This window comes from Carcharodon carcharias, chromosome 2 (assembly GCF_017639515.1).
Source record: "Carcharodon carcharias isolate sCarCar2 chromosome 2, sCarCar2.pri, whole genome shotgun sequence".
Classification (NCBI taxonomy): domain Eukaryota; kingdom Metazoa; phylum Chordata; class Chondrichthyes; order Lamniformes; family Lamnidae; genus Carcharodon; species Carcharodon carcharias.
Window position 1 is genome coordinate 222,759,575 of NC_054468.1, and position 17,107 is coordinate 222,776,681.

Genomic DNA, 17,107 nt, shown 5'->3' on the forward strand with positions numbered 1-17,107 from the left:
TGTTTTTATGGCAATCTCACAGCTTCATTGTCGTATTTTCCAACTTTTTTCTTCCAGATATTGTTCTTAAAAACTGAATTCAAATTTGGAAAACTACTATGAGATACATTCTGGAATATTAATCCAATAACATAACTACCACTTTACCATAATCCCATGTGCAATCTATTCATACTTTGGGACTTAAACCACAAGCTTCTGACTGAAAGGCACAGTTCAATAATAAACTATTATTTATTTATTCTCAGTGCTGAGCTCTTGGTAATATACCACAGCACCTTCATTGCTGTCGTTGGGATTTATGATAATGGCTAATTCCACAGAATTTTACGATTCTTTAAAATTATAACTAAGCTGTTTAAATGTAATTGTTCAATTTATTTACTTGCATTTACTTAAACCCCATCTATTTATTTAACTTTTTATTTAAACCATATTATAATTGCTTTCCTTTCAATTAATTATTGACCGCCTAATTTAAATGAAAGACTTAGAATTATTATGCACCAATCTTAATGCTTCTGTTCCAGTCAAGTGTGTAAGTGTATTACGCAGAACATTATAATTTAATTGAACTGAAATGCTGAATTAGTGTATACTGGTGCATAGACTTATGTAGCACAGAAGGAAGCCATTCAGCCCATCATATCTGTGCTGGCTCTTTGAAAGAGCTATCTAACTGGCCATCCTATTGGATCTGCCAGCACCACCATTTCAGTCAATGCACACCAGACTATATCAACTCATTGCATAAAACTTCTCATAATCTCTCTGCTGGATTGTTCACCTATTATCTTAAATCTCCCTCTCCAAGGCCTTGCCATCCTTCCTAACATGTGGTGCCCACAATCAGACACAGTTCTTTGACTGATAACTAAGCTGCAAATTGTCAGAGTTTCAGCTGTGATTCAAGGAGCTCCTATGGTTTTTTTTTCATTCATGGGATGTGGGCTTTGCTGGCCGGGCCAGCATTTATTGCCCATCCCTGGTTGCCCTTGAGAAGGTGGTGCTGAGCTGCTGCCTTAAGCCGCTGCAGCCCATGTGGTGTAGGTACATCCACAGAGCCGTTAGGGAGCTCCAGGATCTTGACCCAGCGACAGTGAAGGAACGGCAATATATTTCCAAGTCAGGATGGTGAGTGACTTGGAGAGGAACGTCCAGGTGGTGGTGTTCCCATGTATCTGCTGCCCTTGTCCTTCTAGATAGTAGTGGTTGTGGGTTTGGAAGGTACTGTCTAAGGAGTGTTGGTGAATTCCTGCAGTGCAGTGCAATTCCTCAGTGCCTCTGAGCCAGAAGCTCCGGGGTTGTAGTCCCACCCCAGGACTTCATATCCAAGGAAGGTGCATTCATATTGCAGCCAAACAGGTTGAGTGTCAGCCTGCAAATCCTCCAACACACGCCAATGGTGGGCAGTAAGAATAGGTGAGCTCCTGGTCAGCCATGTGATGGAAAAAAGGTTGGAGCCTCAACCATTACTATCCATAGCTCCAGACTACAACATGCATGTAAAGTGTATGTTGGCAGGGCAACCCGGACTCCCTGAGTGAACAAGAACACATCACCAGCAGCTGTGGTCCAGTTGGTCGCACTGTTGCTACTGAGCTGGAAGGTCTTGGGTCCAAATTCCACAGCAGAGACTTAGGGCAGAATCATCCCAGATTTGCAGTGGGTGGGAAAGAGAACATTTTAGCTGCTGGCTGCAACGGCAGCTTTTCACGCTGTATCATCCCAATCCCACCTCATTAATCTTGCATTCCTGGGGAACATGCCATTTCGCTGGCGGGCAGCCTCCGATTTGCCCACCACGCCATCACTTTGCCACTTCCTCATGCCAAGTGCCATATTTAAAGTGCAGCTGCACGCACACCTCTTAGTGCTTCAGTCCAGGGCTGCTGCACAAAAGACATGCCCCCGAATGGCAAGAAGACTTGCCCCGATTCAGTGATGCACCCTTGGAACACCTACTGGAAGCCGTGGAGACGTCTGCCCCATGCTCTGGCCCCAGGATGGGCAGCAACATCACCAATCTGGCTTGGGAGGTGGTGGCAGCGGTGGTCAGTGCCAATGCTCTGCAAAAAGGACAGCTACCCTGTGCCGAAAGAGGATGAATGATCTCCTCGGTTACTCCAGGGTAACTCACTCCTCTCATCACTCTCAACTTGCACACTCACTATCTATCAGATATCCACAGGGAACTCACTCACTGCCAGTTCAAAGGACATCACCGTTCATTCACTCTCTCACACACACCTTCACTGTCCTCATTCTGTCCATGGGACCACTCACCATCCACACATGCCAGGCACATTTATCACCTGGCCTGGCAGGTGTCCTGCTTACACTCTCTCCATTTGTATTCATGCAGGACAAGCTGGCACACAACAAAAGAGACAGGTTGCAGACTGGTGGTGAAAGGCCTGAAATTAAGGTCCTCATGGACTTTGAAAATAAAGCCATTCAGCTGGCCGGTGAGGATCTGGACCAGTCCTGTGCTGACAGTGAGGTCAGTGGTGGTCTACCAGGTGAGGATCCAGCAATGCAATATCCATCAGACAACCATGCTGTGACTGATGTGTCCTGTTTCACAGACCACTGCCATGCCATTATCTCTACTTGCTTTCGCAGGCACATCTGACCAAGGAGTCCATAACTCAGGTCCTTGACTCAAGCCTTGAAGGCAGCTCAGAAGAAGAATCTGCTGAAACCCTAATTGAAGACCCATCACAGCGTTCACCCACACCCTCCACCAGCACAGAGACACACACCTCGATGCTACTAAGCTTTAGAGTAGCCTCAGGGTCACAACCTGGTGAGCACCTCGCACTTTCTGATCCACAGCAGATGGGGGACAGGGACTTCCCAGGTTTCTAGCACTCAGAGAGCTGTTGGAGGCCAGAAATCTGCTGAGTCCAAGTCAGATGATGAGCCTCTGAATTTGGTCATATCTCAATTGCTGGACCTGCAAAGGCAAGCTTGGGAACATCAGAAAGGGATGTCTGCTGCACTCCTCTTGCCCTCATGATGAAGGAGTCCATCTGCCTTCAGTCTGAGGTGATGGTGCCTGCATGCCAATGCATCAAGGGCAACACTGGTAAGATGGCAGCCACCATGGAGACCTTGGTCCAGGATGCCGCTCCTGCACTGCTGCATGGGCTGAACTCCATCGCTGACGCCATAGTTGGCCTTCAACAGTGTCAATGCGAGAGGGGTGTGGTGCAGCTTAATCTCACTCCAGCTTCTCCTTCTCATCAAAGAATCAACCAGGGGCCCTTGGGCACCCATATGGAGGAGGATCAGCAGGTTGCAGACTGGAGCCCTGGGGCCATCCACCCAGGTGACTCCAGGAGTGTCCAGCTCACCCAAATCCCCTCTTCCTGTGACCCCAGTAAATCCAGCTCCACAGACTGAGGAAGGTGCCACTGCCACACTGCAGAACCCCAAAAGCAGACCGGGGCCCTCCAAGTCTCAGCCCTCCGGAGGACGCCCATCAAGGTCATCGTAGACAGGATGTAGCAGTCAGCAGACTGCCTCCACCTCCACTGTGGATGTCAAGGGAGCACCAAGACGTAGTGGCAGGGTTAGGAAGGTTAAGACTCTTTCTGAGTCAAAACAATTAAACTAAATTAACAAAATTGGGATAAATCAGGCACAGCCCCTAATTCAGGTCAGCTGTAAAACCAAGAACAAAGTTTAAAGGAAACTTACAACTTTAAACCAAAATGTGATAAAAGGGGTCAATAAAGCACCCCAGTCCCCGCGGTGCCCACCGAGCACGGAAGGCCTCGAGTGTGCCGGCAGATACCGCGTGCTCCCTCTCCAGGGACATCCGGCCGCGAACGTAGCCACGGAAGAGGGACAAACAATCGGGCGGGACTCCCCCGTCGATCGCCCGCTGCCTGGACCTGTTAATGGCCAACTTGGCCAGGCCCAGGAGCAGATTCACGAGGAGGTCCTCCTCCTTCCCGACCCCCTTCCACACCAGGTGTCCAAAATGAAAACTGAGCAGGAAATCAGAAGAGTTGACTTCCATCATCATCTTGAAATTCATCATTTCAGCAGAATCCAGAAACAATGAACTTTGTGCTCAGACCAAAGCTTCAGGTACAGTGAAGAGCCCAAATCAGTAAGGGATCTTGAAACTGAGTAGCCTGAGTGTTTAATTTCATGGTTGTTAATCACTTGTACATAATGTTCACTTTATTAATAAACTCCCAAGAATGTCTCCTTGCCTTTGGCTTCTTGTTCCAATGAGCAATGTTCGTATTACTCAGATGTGAAACATTGGTCCCTGCACAAGATAACGGCAGGTGTCTCAGTCCAGGGCCTCTTCCCTGTGTTTTGTGCAACCTTCCCAGCACACTGATTGGGCGCCTTCACAGTCACTGGTCACATCAGCCATGCCTGCACTTCAATGGGACGTTTCATTGTTGCCAGAATGTCCTGGGCCATCGGCACAGAGTTCCGCCATTCTCTCTGTGTACGCCCAGCACCTATGAGGTGTGTGGCTGGCCCCCATCCCATCAGCATCTGTGTCCAGTGACAGTGAGGCGCAGCTCCAAGCATGTCAATGTGGCTGTGTCTGAACTGTCCCAGCTGTGGAAGAATAGTCACCTTATACAAGGTTTCCCTAATGCGTGGCTGATTCCCTCCCCCAACGCTGCACATGCCTGTGCACTACCATCAACCACAGTGCAGCCCTTGCCCCGGCACCGCACCGTCAGCCAGCTGGGAAAATGCGACTTACCTGTGCCCTTGTCTGAATGCATGGCAGTCTAACAGCTGACCCTCACGAACGCTGTGCAGCAGTACTGTGCACTCACCTCCCAGTTCCCCCTCGATGTGCAGCCTGCCAAGTGCACGCCTTATACACGCTGTTCTGAAACACGTTGGCATGCAATCACTCCAATGTGCTCAGCTGATCCAGTGTGGGAGGATGATTCCAAAAAGTTGGGCTTATCATGATATGCAGGTGTATTTCAATGAAATTCCCAATGTGCGGTGGTGGGAAACATGGCCTGCCATTGACGGGTGGAGCAGATGATTGCAAACTAGTTTCATGACATCGTGAAACCGATTTTTGGCCTTCCCACCATATTGTCTGCTCATGCACGCCATGACACCCGATGCCAGCCAGCAAGGAAGATTCCACCCTTAGGCTTAAAATTTAGGTTGACACTCCCCACCCTGCCACAACCCACAAAAAAACTGCATTTCTATATCTTTCATGGCCTCAGAATAAACCAAGGATTTTATAGCCAATCAAGCATTTTTGAAGTGTAGTCACTGTTGTTATGTAGGAAACATGGCAGCCAATTTGCGCACAGCAAGCTCTCACAATGTGATAATGATCAGATAATCTGCTTTCATGATGTTAGCTGAGGAGTAAATGTCTGCCAGGACACCAGGAAGAACTTCCCTACTCTTCTTCGAATAGTATGGGATCATTAAGCCAACTTGAAAGGACAGATGGGATCTGTTTCATCTCTCATTGTGAAGCCAGCACCGCTGACAGTGCAGTACTCCCTTACTAATGCAGTGTGTGTGTCAGCCACTGAGCCACTACCAGTACAGTGATTAGTTGGGATATACATTGCAATAATCAATAAAGAATTAGTTTTAATCTAGTTGGCAAAAAAAGTTGTTTTAAGCAGCACCCATTTATAAAAAGCTCACTTCTAGAATGGAGGCATTACACTAATTATTCATAACTGCATGGAATTAATGTATTTAATTCAGATTCAGTAGCTTTCTTGTATGCAAAAATTTAAATCCAGCAGAAGATAGGCCAAGAAAGTCACATTGTGTCAATTAAAAATATAAATTTGCCTGTCACATTATCATTTTTTAATTTTTATGATTAATAATTCATCTCATTCCATCTCCTTAGGTTGTCAAGCTCCATTTAATTCTTTTTAAATAAAAGATGGACTCAGACCAGCAGAATTATATGAGCCTTTTCTCTGATGAGCTACGTGCTGCGTTGTGAGGATTCCATTAACATCCAACTGTGATTCCTTTTCTGTTGGTCAGGTGCCCACAGAGCTCAGTGGGATTGTACCTTTTAACTCAGTCCTTGTCACCTTTAGACTGAAATATAACTGAGCTTATAACTGAGAATGTAACTACCTAATAAACTCCTAATACATAAATGAATGTTTAATTTTTGTATTATATATATATATATATATATATATAAATATATGCGTGTGTGCGTGTGTACATATATAATGTACAAGCTTCTGACGATTTCTACTCTTACTCATTGATCTGACAAGAATCTTCGGGAATGTTAATTCTAAATGACTTACTACTAAAATTTTATTTCAGTATAAGATTACTCTGCAGTATGCAAGTTAATGCTTCAAACAAAACATGATCCAATATTGGTATTTAATGGGTTAGCACATTCACCCAAAATGATCCCATGTACTTTAACAAAAGATTTTCACAACAAGATCATTGATTAAATAATGACAAAATAATTCAATTGATCTCTCTGGGTGATTTCAAAACCCACTTTGAAAAAGATTAACTATGTGATAAGACCAAACACAGTTGCAACACAGTAACAGGCCATTCGACCCATTGAATCTTTGCTTGATTCAGCCTGACATTATGAAAATTCCGCTAGGGTTGAGTGTTTCTTTTGGAATCAAGGATGTGATATGCAACGGTCGATGTGCTGTCCTTATTTTTCTCTTTCCAATTCTTCACTTAATGCATTAACCTTAAAGAAGGAAGAAAGCTGCAGCCAAATCCCAGGCATGAAGAAGGTAACCCGTGATAATACTGAATCCTCAGGCAGGAGATATTATAAGGCCCCTGTGGCAGAATCCTTCAGCAACATTTAATTAAGCTGGCAGTCAGAGATGTCACTGGAGAGCAAAACACCGGAAGATGCGAAAGATGTTTAGCAAAAAGTCAGATGCAGGAGGTCTATATTTAGATGCGACGTTTTGTGGATGCAACAAGGCAGCATTTGCAGTTTGGGAATATTATTTTCAAAAAGTTATTGAATGTGGATAAATGAAAGAAAATGTCCTTTTGACTTCCACCATTGTTTGACTGACACCAGCAGAAAGTGGTTTGGGTCTCCACTTCCACGTGTGATGATTTTACAGCTTTCAAGCAGGTTGAAGTCCATTTTCCCAGTGGATTCCAGGCCAACCACACAAACCTGCCTGTAATTTGGCATTAATTTCCACTAACTGGACAATCTCATTCAGACAAGGTCATAAGGACAGTTTGATGTGAGAATTGGAGTCACAGTCTCCAACGTTTACAGTCAGTGTTAACGCGATTTGCCCACTAATAAAAAGTGAGCAATAGAACTGCTGTGGGTGTACACAACAAAAGAGTGAATTGTCTCCAGGTCTCTATCTCTGGATCATTGTGATTTTCCCTACTGATCCTTGCAGACATGGTTTGTCACTACAATATATTGGTCCAATTCAACAGGTGTCTTTGTTATGGTGCAAATACAGTCAAAAGCATTGAAAAGGGCTAGTGGCAACTAGTGAACATTAAAATCATAAAAGATATGCTAGTAGGGTGAGATGAAGCTGGGGTGGGAGGAGGCTCATGTGGAGCATAGACACCAGCATAGACCAAATGGCCTGTTTCTGTGCTGTAAATTCTAGGTAATTCCATGCAAAAATAATAATACAATTCACTTTGAAACAAAGGTGAGCACGTAGCTGGAGATAGCAGGGATGCTTATCATGTTGTAAGTGGCACCTTTGTAATCAAATTCAATGGTAATGGTGCCACACAAGGCATTGGTGGAGGGGTCTGTATCATGTCGGTGGTGTGGAAGGGGTACTGCTCTGAGGACTCATGGGTTTAGGTTGTCGGAGCTGTGCAGGAAGAGCTTTGATACAGCAGAATCCACAATGTTCCAGGTGTTAGCTGAAAAAAAAGCAAAAGAAATTCCTTCAACCAATTTACCACAGTATCTCCTTCCTCATTCCCCACTGTCCCCAACGCCCCCCAATAAAACGTTCTCAACTTCTCACTTAAGAGTCAAAGGGAACGGAGGACCACATGTGAGGACAGCCTTTTGGATCCTCCTCACTGACACAGTTTGTAAATGTGAAATACATCATGAGGGCATGAGCTGCCAAGGTTGATTCTGCCCCACTCAACCACAATGCCGTGTGCATCACAATATAAAACCTCTGCACTGCACCCGGAAGCCATATGATCTCCTGCAAGAGGTAAGAAACCAGGTTTAAAAACCAATCCAGGGGGGTGGGGCAGAGGAAGAATCTGGGAAATTCCTCCTTCCTTATAGGCTCAAGGGGCTAACTAGTCCCCAACAGTAGTCCAGCAGGTCATTAAGAAGGCAAATGGAATTTTGGCCTGTATTGCTAGGGGGTTGAAGTTTAAAAATAGGGACGTCTTGTAACAACTGTACAGGGTGTTGGTGAGGCTGCACCTGCAGTACTGTGTATAGTTTTGGTCCCTGCATTTAAGAAAGAATGTACTAGCATTGGAGGCAGTTCAAAAGAGATTCACTAGGCTGATTCCTGGAATGAAGGGGTTGACTTATCAAGAACGGCTAAACAGGCTAGGCCTTTATTCATTAGAGTTTAGAAGAATGAGGGGTGATCTTATTGAAATGTACAAGATTCTGAGGAGGCTTGACAGGGTAGATGTTGAGAAGATGTTTCCACTAGGGGGAGAATCTTGAACTAGGGGACGTAGTTACAGAATAAGGAGACACTCATTTAAAACGGAGATGCGAGGGAATTTTTTCTCTCAGAGGGGAGTGAATGTCTGGAATTTCCTACCTCAGCGAGTTCTGGACGCTAGATCACTGAAAGTATGTAAAAAGGAGGGAGATAGATTTTTGAAATATCGAGGTGTTGAGGGCTATGAGGAGCTGGCACGAAAGAGGAGTTGAGGCCTGGGACAGATCAGCCATGATCTTATTGAATGGCGGGGCAGGCTTAAGGGGCTGAATGGCCTACTCCTGCTCCTATTCCTTATGCTCTAGGTGATCACTCTGCTCCTTGTTAATGTAATACACACTTACTCTTTTGAAACATTTGCATACATGTGGGAGGAGAGACCTACTTATGATACATGGAATAACCCTAAAGAGTAGATTTTAAAGAAAGCATTTTTAACGAAACAGCACTAAGTATTGGGGGTGATTTACCGAGCAAAGCAATCGATGCAAAAACAAAATTGTGTTGTTCAAAGTATAGTTGAACGCTATGCTCAGTGTGTTACTAGAGTAGGGCAGTTCAATCTTTAGTCTTCATAGACTGCATATGCACAAGCCACAGGGCATCAAGGCCCTCAAACACAATTTAAATTCATCTTCCTATTGAGGTGGATGCATCCCATTTAGCTCCTACTAATGCTTGCTGTTCCAATTTAGGCACTAGGGCTAAAATCAGCCCATTCCAAACTTCCAGAGCCACAAATTGGGCAAAATCATCAAAAAGAGAAACAAAGTAAGCACAAATATTACCATTTGCCGCGCTTCTCAGCTACTCCTGTCAGCCATTCCCTCTGTTCTTTCCCATCATTCTAAGGTTTTATTAATTTTAAATGGATAACTTTTACAGGAAATTATTTAGAAGCTTTGACTATTGCTTAATGGAGTAAGAAAAGGCGGAGAAACCAAGCTTTCACTTTCACCACGGGAAAGTGGTAAAAAAGTGAATATAATATAATGGAAATAATAACACGTCACCTTGAAGCAAAGCTGACCTCAGCTCCTAACCATAGGAAACATTCATAGCCAAGATACATCATGGAGACAACGGGATCGATTCCAGGGAAAGTTAAGAGGAGATATTCGTTGGAGGTTTGTCACAGTATGAAGGATTATGACAGGATGACTAGGGAGAGGCTAACTCCTTGGTTTGGTGAATAAGTGCTGAAGAGTCATTAACTGTTACTCAGAGAGCGAGGAGAGAAACTAGAAGAGATTTCTTTGCACAGGGGTGCCTGGATGAGTGAGGTCCAACAACATTCAAGAAGCCTGATACCATTCAGGACAAAGCAGCCCGCTTGATTGGCATCACATCAACAAACATTCACACCTTCCACCACCAAGGCACAGTGGCTGCAGTGTATACCATCTGCAAGGTGCACTGCAGAAACTTACCAAGGCTCCTTAGGCACATCCACAACCACTACCGTCTAGATGGACAAGAACAGTAGATACGTGGGAACATCACTACCTGGAAGTTGCCTTCCAAGCCACTCAGCATCCTGACTTGGAAATATATCATCGTTCCTTCACTGTCATTGGGTCAAAATCCTGGAACCCCCTCCCTAATAGCACTGTGGGTGTACCTACACCACAGGGACTGCAGCAGTTCAAGAAGGCAGCTCACCACCACCTTCTCAAGGGCAACTAAGGATGGGCAATAAATGCTGGGCTAGTCAGCGAAGGCCACATCCCATAAATGAATAAAAAAAAGACTGTTGGAATTATGGATTGCTTTATCACAGGGAAGTAGTTGCAGTAGAGACCATTTCATCTGTTAAGGGGAGATCAGTTAAGCATTTGAAGAAAATGAAGGTTACAGATCAGCATGATCTCATTGAATGGTGGAATAGGTTCGAGGGGCTAAATGTTCCTATGTCCTATATTCCTAGGAGACACAGGGAAACGGAGAAGCAGCAGGGCTCTTAGTACATAAATTTCCATGTTTGTGGGCGTGGTTTCATCCATAATGTACATTGGTCACCTTATATTTTACCTATTGGAAACTGGTTTCTCTTCAAAACATTCCTTCCATTGTTTATCGCCTGGCTTCAACATTTTTCAACTTTCAACATGCAGTTTGTCAGCAACATATGGAAAAAAAAATATTTGTCAGAATCTTTTTAATGAAGGCTTAGCTAGAAGGAGCTCCTTTCTTCATTTCACAGTCACCTCATTTTCAGAGCTGTTACGCTATCTGTGCTAAGCTTAATTGTTTTTACTCAGCTTTCTCTCAAGTGCCCTTTTCCCCAGACAGACAGAATGCTGTAAATATAAACAGGACCAAGGGACTGACAGAGGAACAGTACAAGCCCTAACATAATAATTACTGCAAGTAATGAAAGAAAGCTGCTCTCTCCAATTTCCAATCTGCTCACCCCTGCCGATGCATTCGATTTTTTTCTCTGCGGCACTAATTCCAATTTTGTTCCATCTTCGCACCTCCTCCAGTCACCTCCCATTTGTCCAGCAGACTGGGTGTCACCCAGTGATGCTCACTGCCCTTTCACTTCCGTTACCCAGGTTTGAACCCAGTCCAGCCTGACGGTATGAACTGTTACAGCCCAACTTAGTCACAGCAAGAAGCAATCCCCAGTAACGCACCAGTGAGCATTCAAATGGCATTTTCACTCAGGAGGTAGATGCAGCAGAAAATGGAAAATGTCGCTGAAGGGGGTGTTCTTCTGTGGATGGAGGTGAGGCCTGCTCCAGAGCTTTCTGGGGTGTTTTACTACATTACAGGTGCTATATGAAAGAAGCCATTGTATTAGTTTTTATTTCATTCATTCATGGGATGGGGGTGTCACTGGCTAAGCCAGCATTTATTGCCCATCCCTAATTACTCTTGAGAGCTGAATGGTTCATTAGGCCACTTCAGAGTCTACATTGCTGTGGGTCTGGAGTCACATGTGGGCAAGACCAGATAAGGACAGCAGATTTCCTCCCCTAAAGGACATTAACCAGATGGGTTTTTACAACAATCAACAATGGTGTCATGGTCATCATTAGACTTTTAATTCCAGAATTTTTATTGAATTCAAATTTCACCATCTGCCTTGGTAGGATTCGAACCTGGATCTCCAGAGCTTTTCCCTGGGTCTTTAGATTACTAGTCCAGTGACAATACCACTAAACCATAGTACAGAGAGCTTTGCTCAACGTGACCACATTATGTCTGTTTCCCTCCATTACAACAGTGACTACACTTCAAAAAAAAGTACATAATTGTCTGTAAACTATCTTGGGAGGTCCTAAGGTCATGAAAGGCACTATATAAATGCAAGTCTTATTTTTTATGTCAGCCATTCTTGCCAATTCTGAGGGCTCCAGTTTGATAGAAATGCATCAAACGACACTGCCTTAGTTGTGGTCTTAGGATTAGACTGCCCTATAGCTGGTGGTGCAATAGCTATTACATTGCTATACCAACACCTTGTGGTGATAGAAACTTAGAAAACAGGAGCAGGAGTAGGCCTTTCGGCCCCTTGAGCCTGCTCCACCATTCAATATGATTATGGCTGATCCTTTATCTCAACGCCATACTCCCGCTCTCTTCCCATACCCCTTGACACCTTTAGAGTATAGAAATTTAAATATTTCCTTCTTAAATATATTCAGTGACTTGGCCTCCACAGCCTTCTGAGGTAGAGAATTCCACAGGTTCACTACCCTATGAGTGAAGCAGTTTCTCCTCATCTCAGTCCTAAATGGCTTAATCCGTATCCTGAGATTGTGACCCCTTGTTCTAGACTCCCCCAGTCAGAGGAAACATCATCCCTGCATCCAGTCTGTCCAGCCCTGTCAGAATTTTATATGTTTCAATGAGTTCCCCTCTCATTCTTCTAAACTCCAGTGAATACAGGCCCAGTCAGCCCAATCTCTCCTCAAGTAACAATGCTGCCATCTGAGGAAGCGTCCGATATTATCTGGAATTGTAAATGATTATATGCTGACAGTGTCATGCTAGATTTATGATCACAACAGACTAAATGGAGCATGAAAATCCAAACTGAAGGTGAACCCAAGGCAAAGCAGAATTCAAAATCCCAGTTGTGTTTTGCCAGCCAGGAGGATGTTCATTCCCGGTTCGGAATCCAGGTGAGTGTTTTGTAACAACCAAGCTAATCACCAGGTGGAGATCCCATTGATACCTTTCAATGATTTAGAATGAAGGCATGGGTTAGCCTGCACTATGCCAAGACACAGTGATATCATCAGACAATGCACTACAGACTGCAGAATCTGGACATGACTGATTTATTTATAACTGCAGTCAGATTCACCTGACCCTGGGGCAACATAACTACAATAATTTTCTTGGTCTATTCAACTGCTGCACTGTCAGTGTTCAATGTCATCTGGACTTTACCTGAATTTGGGAAAGATGAGATGTCAAGGAAACCTTATTGAAATGTTCAAGGCTATGAGGGAAAGTGAGAACGATCCTGCTAACTTCACCCACTTATGAATTTGGGATGGCTGCTACCTGAACCAACAACATTGCATTTATACCTCGCCTTTAACCATTCCAAAGTGCTTCACAGGAGCATTATCAAACAGAGTTGACACCAAACAAAATAAGGAGACATCAGGACAGGTGAAAAAACATGGTCAAAAACGTAGGTTTTAAGGACCGTGATCAGGAAGAAAGATGTGGAGAGATGGTGGGGTGTAGGGGGGGAGTTCCAGAGTTTAGCTTCCAGGCAGCTGAAGGTCACCAATGGTGGAGAGATTGAAATAGCGATGTGCAAGAGGCTAGAATTGGAAGAAGGCAGATAGCTTGGCGGGGGTTGTAGGACTTGAGGAGATTACAGAGGTACTCAGCATAGAGGGATTTTAAAACATGGATGAGGAATTTAAAACCAAGCTGTTGCAGGATTGGGTGTCAATGTTGGGTGTCAGTGTGTGCAGGGTTGTGCTGCTATTGTTCAAATTCATTTGGACATAACCTGAATTTGAGAAAGAGGAAACTTCAAGGAGGCCTTATTAACACTGTTGAAGGTAATCAGAAGAAACAACAAAGTCAACTTCCCCTTCTTACTATAACTCATGATTGCTTGTATTTGAACAGGTCACACTGTTAGTAAAAGAAGGAAGGAGATGAACCTAAGCAGGAAAAGACCACCCGAGCCTGCCCACGCACTGTGATGGCTGGAGCATCATGACTAAACACACCAATCCTAACCCCCCGTCCCTACCTCCTACCCATTCAATATCCCAGGAGAGCAGAAAAATGGCAGCTTTGAAACAGACTGATAACAGCAGGGTTGAGGAATAAAAAATTATTGGAGCCAACGACATGAATCGACTCATGAGACATTTAGGTGAAATCTTTAAGGGATTGAATAATGTGTTGAGAAGGCGGATAAGTGAGGTCAACCATTGCCAAGAAGGGTCTGTTCAGTCTGAGGGCCTTTTCCCGTTACCAAAGATTTTTATGTTCATTGCATCATACAGCACAGAAGGATTTGCCCCAGCATGACTGCGTCCATAATGGTTGTTTTCCTTCACAAGCATGATACTGGATGAGGTAGACTGCTGCCTTACTGAGGGGCAGTTAAACGACCTGTCAAAGCATGCAAAAATCTGACTACCATGGCTATCAGTGAACTGCTTATTTTAAATATTTGCACAGTGTTATGATCACCCCTGGACAAGCCTGATCTCAGGGTGGAACCCAGCTTGATAGATCCTAACTTTTACTTGTTTAGATACATGGAGAGTAACTACTGAACAGAGTCACAGGAGTCAGCTAATGAACTATTAACAAAAGAATAAAACATTTACTGAGGACAAGATGAACTATATTACAATACTCCTTAACCCACAACTATACCTTTACAAGTATATATAGATTTGTAAGGATAACACAAGTTACAAAAACTATCTTATACTTTAATGTTCACAATAAGTACACAGTCCAAGTACCAATAGGCACAATGTGGTCAGACACACCGTACTCGGAAACAAAAGTGACCAGGCCACCTCAACTCATCCCAGCCGCTTGTCACACTGTGAACCAACCAGTCTCACCGAACTCCATCTTTCACATGAGGGTTTCCAATTTCCACTCTCTAAGAACTCACTTTGGAAGCTTCTTCCAAACTGACGCTTCCTCTCAGATGCCTTCCACAAGGGTTCACTTCCAAGGTTTTGAACTCACCTTCCGAAGTTCCTCTTCCTTCGGTCAGCACATGCATTTGAGCTATCTTCCACACACTCTCTCTCACCGACTTAGCTATCAACAGTTGCACTGCTTCACATGCCCATAGCAAAGAGTTACAGACCTTCAGCTATCTCTTTGGACCTTCTTGTCTCTTGTAAGCTGTTCTCACTTTAAATCTGCTCTCTGCAGCTTTTGTCTCTTTAAATATGAAGCTTAGAGCCTTTCTCTCTGTCCCTCATTCTTAACTTCACTTAACTTCTCCAGGTTCCTGTCCTTCCTTTGACTTGGACGTCTTCTTGGAACTTTCCCTTGTTCCACTCCCCTGGATTTTAGGGGTTTTCCTTATCTTGGGACTGGCTATCTGTCCTATCAGTCTCTCTCTGGCAGCCACTTTCAAAACCAACTTCAACTTGGAGCTAGCTACCTGCTCCTCCTTCCAGGATGCTTCTCTGGCAGCTATCTTCAAAACCAGCTGAACTCCAACAACTTCCAAAGCAAACTACTGTTTCTAGCTTTTCTGTGTGTGTCTGTGTGAGGGACCTGCCTCTCTGTACCCCTGTTGCAAGCAGGGCTAGAATTTTACATCCCGTGGGGGGTGGGGGTGGGTGGGGGGGGTGGCGGCGGCGGCATGGGCCTGACCCGAACGGGCGTAAAATCGAGCGAGATGACGCCGGCTGAGTGACCCAATGTCATCACGCACTTGTGCGATATTTCGCTCGGTGGGCACACGCAAAAGTCAGAGGAGTGCCCAACGACAATTAAGCTCATTAACAGCCCAATTGTCAGCGATTTTTCGTGGCCCCGTTCAACCTTACGGTTTACATTTTTGATGAAATCTCATCCAAGGGCGGGATGAAATCTCCGTTAGGATTTAAAATAAAAAGAAATATCTGGGGACTGTTTTTTTTTATGAGGCCTGCTTTCAGGTGCTTGATTGTGCTGCATGGACATCTTGTGCAGCATTTTTCTGCTTTCTTTTATAATTCGGAGGTCTGCAGCTCCCTGAGGCATCTGCCTGCCTTCAAGGAGCTCAGTGGAAGCGCTCCCCAGTACCCACAGTGACATCGGCACCCACCCTCTTCCTGCCCCCACCGGCAGTGCTGAGCCTGTCTCCGGAAATCGCGGTCAGGGAATGGTTTCCCATCAGCTCCCGGGCCCGGCGAGCGCAAAATTCAGGCCCACCTTTTAAAAAGGAAACTAAACCTCAACTTGAGTTTCCCTTAATGCACAGTTACAGAAATACAAATCAAACTTAAACATTAAAGCTAAAACTCACTCCTAACACTGAAAAAATACAAATGTAACTTACTTAAACTGTTTCTATTTCCTAACAACAGATCCATCCAAGGCAAGACGTGTCGCCACCTGCAGCCTCACAATATTTAGTCACAACAGATCTCCCCTAGGTCTTTGGGACTGGATTAAAAATCCTATTCCAACAGCGGAGTTGAGGAAAGCATTTACTGACATGCAGAGTATGAAGACCCCAGGCAATGATGGTGAACTAGTCATGAATATTTAAAAATAAACTGCCTTTCAAAATAGTTAGATAAATGTGGGCAGATGGAGGCTGGGTTAGCGGGATAGATAAGTGTTTTTTGAATCCAGGGCTCTCTTTTTCATGTTTCTGATTACATTTTAAAACGTTTTTGTGAGCGTTTTTCCAACTGAGTGGAACAGGCAGAGAAGGGCAGCCAAAACCTAGGGCAGAATTTTTAGGTTGGAGTGCGGGTGCACACCTGACCCGATCGGGCACCAAATCGCGCGAGATGACGTCGGCAAGCGCCCCGCCCATCATCCCGTGCTTGCCTGATATTTCGGTTGGCGGACACCCGCGAGTGTCGGAAGCATGACCGCCGACAATTAAGGGGGCAACTAAAGTTGTTAAGGTTCCAACAGTCCCTGATTTTTCGTGCCCGTCCAACCTTACGGTTGGCAGATGGGCAAATCGGCCAGGCGGCCTTTACATTTTTGATGAAACCTCATCCATGAGCGGGATGAGGCTTCTGTTATTAAATAAAAAATAATAAAAATGTATGGGCGGAATTTTCATCATGTATATATTCAGATGGCAGATTCTGTGGCGTGGGCATTTTTTTCTGGATTTTAAAATCTTTATTGAATGGCTTTGAAGTCCTCGGACACCTCGGGCAGTCCTCTGCCTTCAGGGAGCTTTCATTCAGTGCTCGCCCCCCCACCCTGGCCGTTAATTG

The 17,107-nt window shown here is 44.6% G+C and overlaps 1 long non-coding RNA gene across 1 annotated transcript; it reads right to left on the reverse strand.

Annotated features, from left to right (window-relative positions):
* Positions 1 to 6,371: 6,371 nt before the first annotated feature.
* Positions 6,372 to 16,280, reverse strand: LOC121268974. Its single transcript, XR_005941286.1, has 2 exons — positions 16,204 to 16,280; positions 6,372 to 7,908 (listed from the first exon to the last, which is right to left on the reverse strand). It is a non-coding gene; the product is annotated as an uncharacterized LOC121268974 (long non-coding RNA).
* Positions 16,281 to 17,107: the final 827 nt, after the last annotated feature.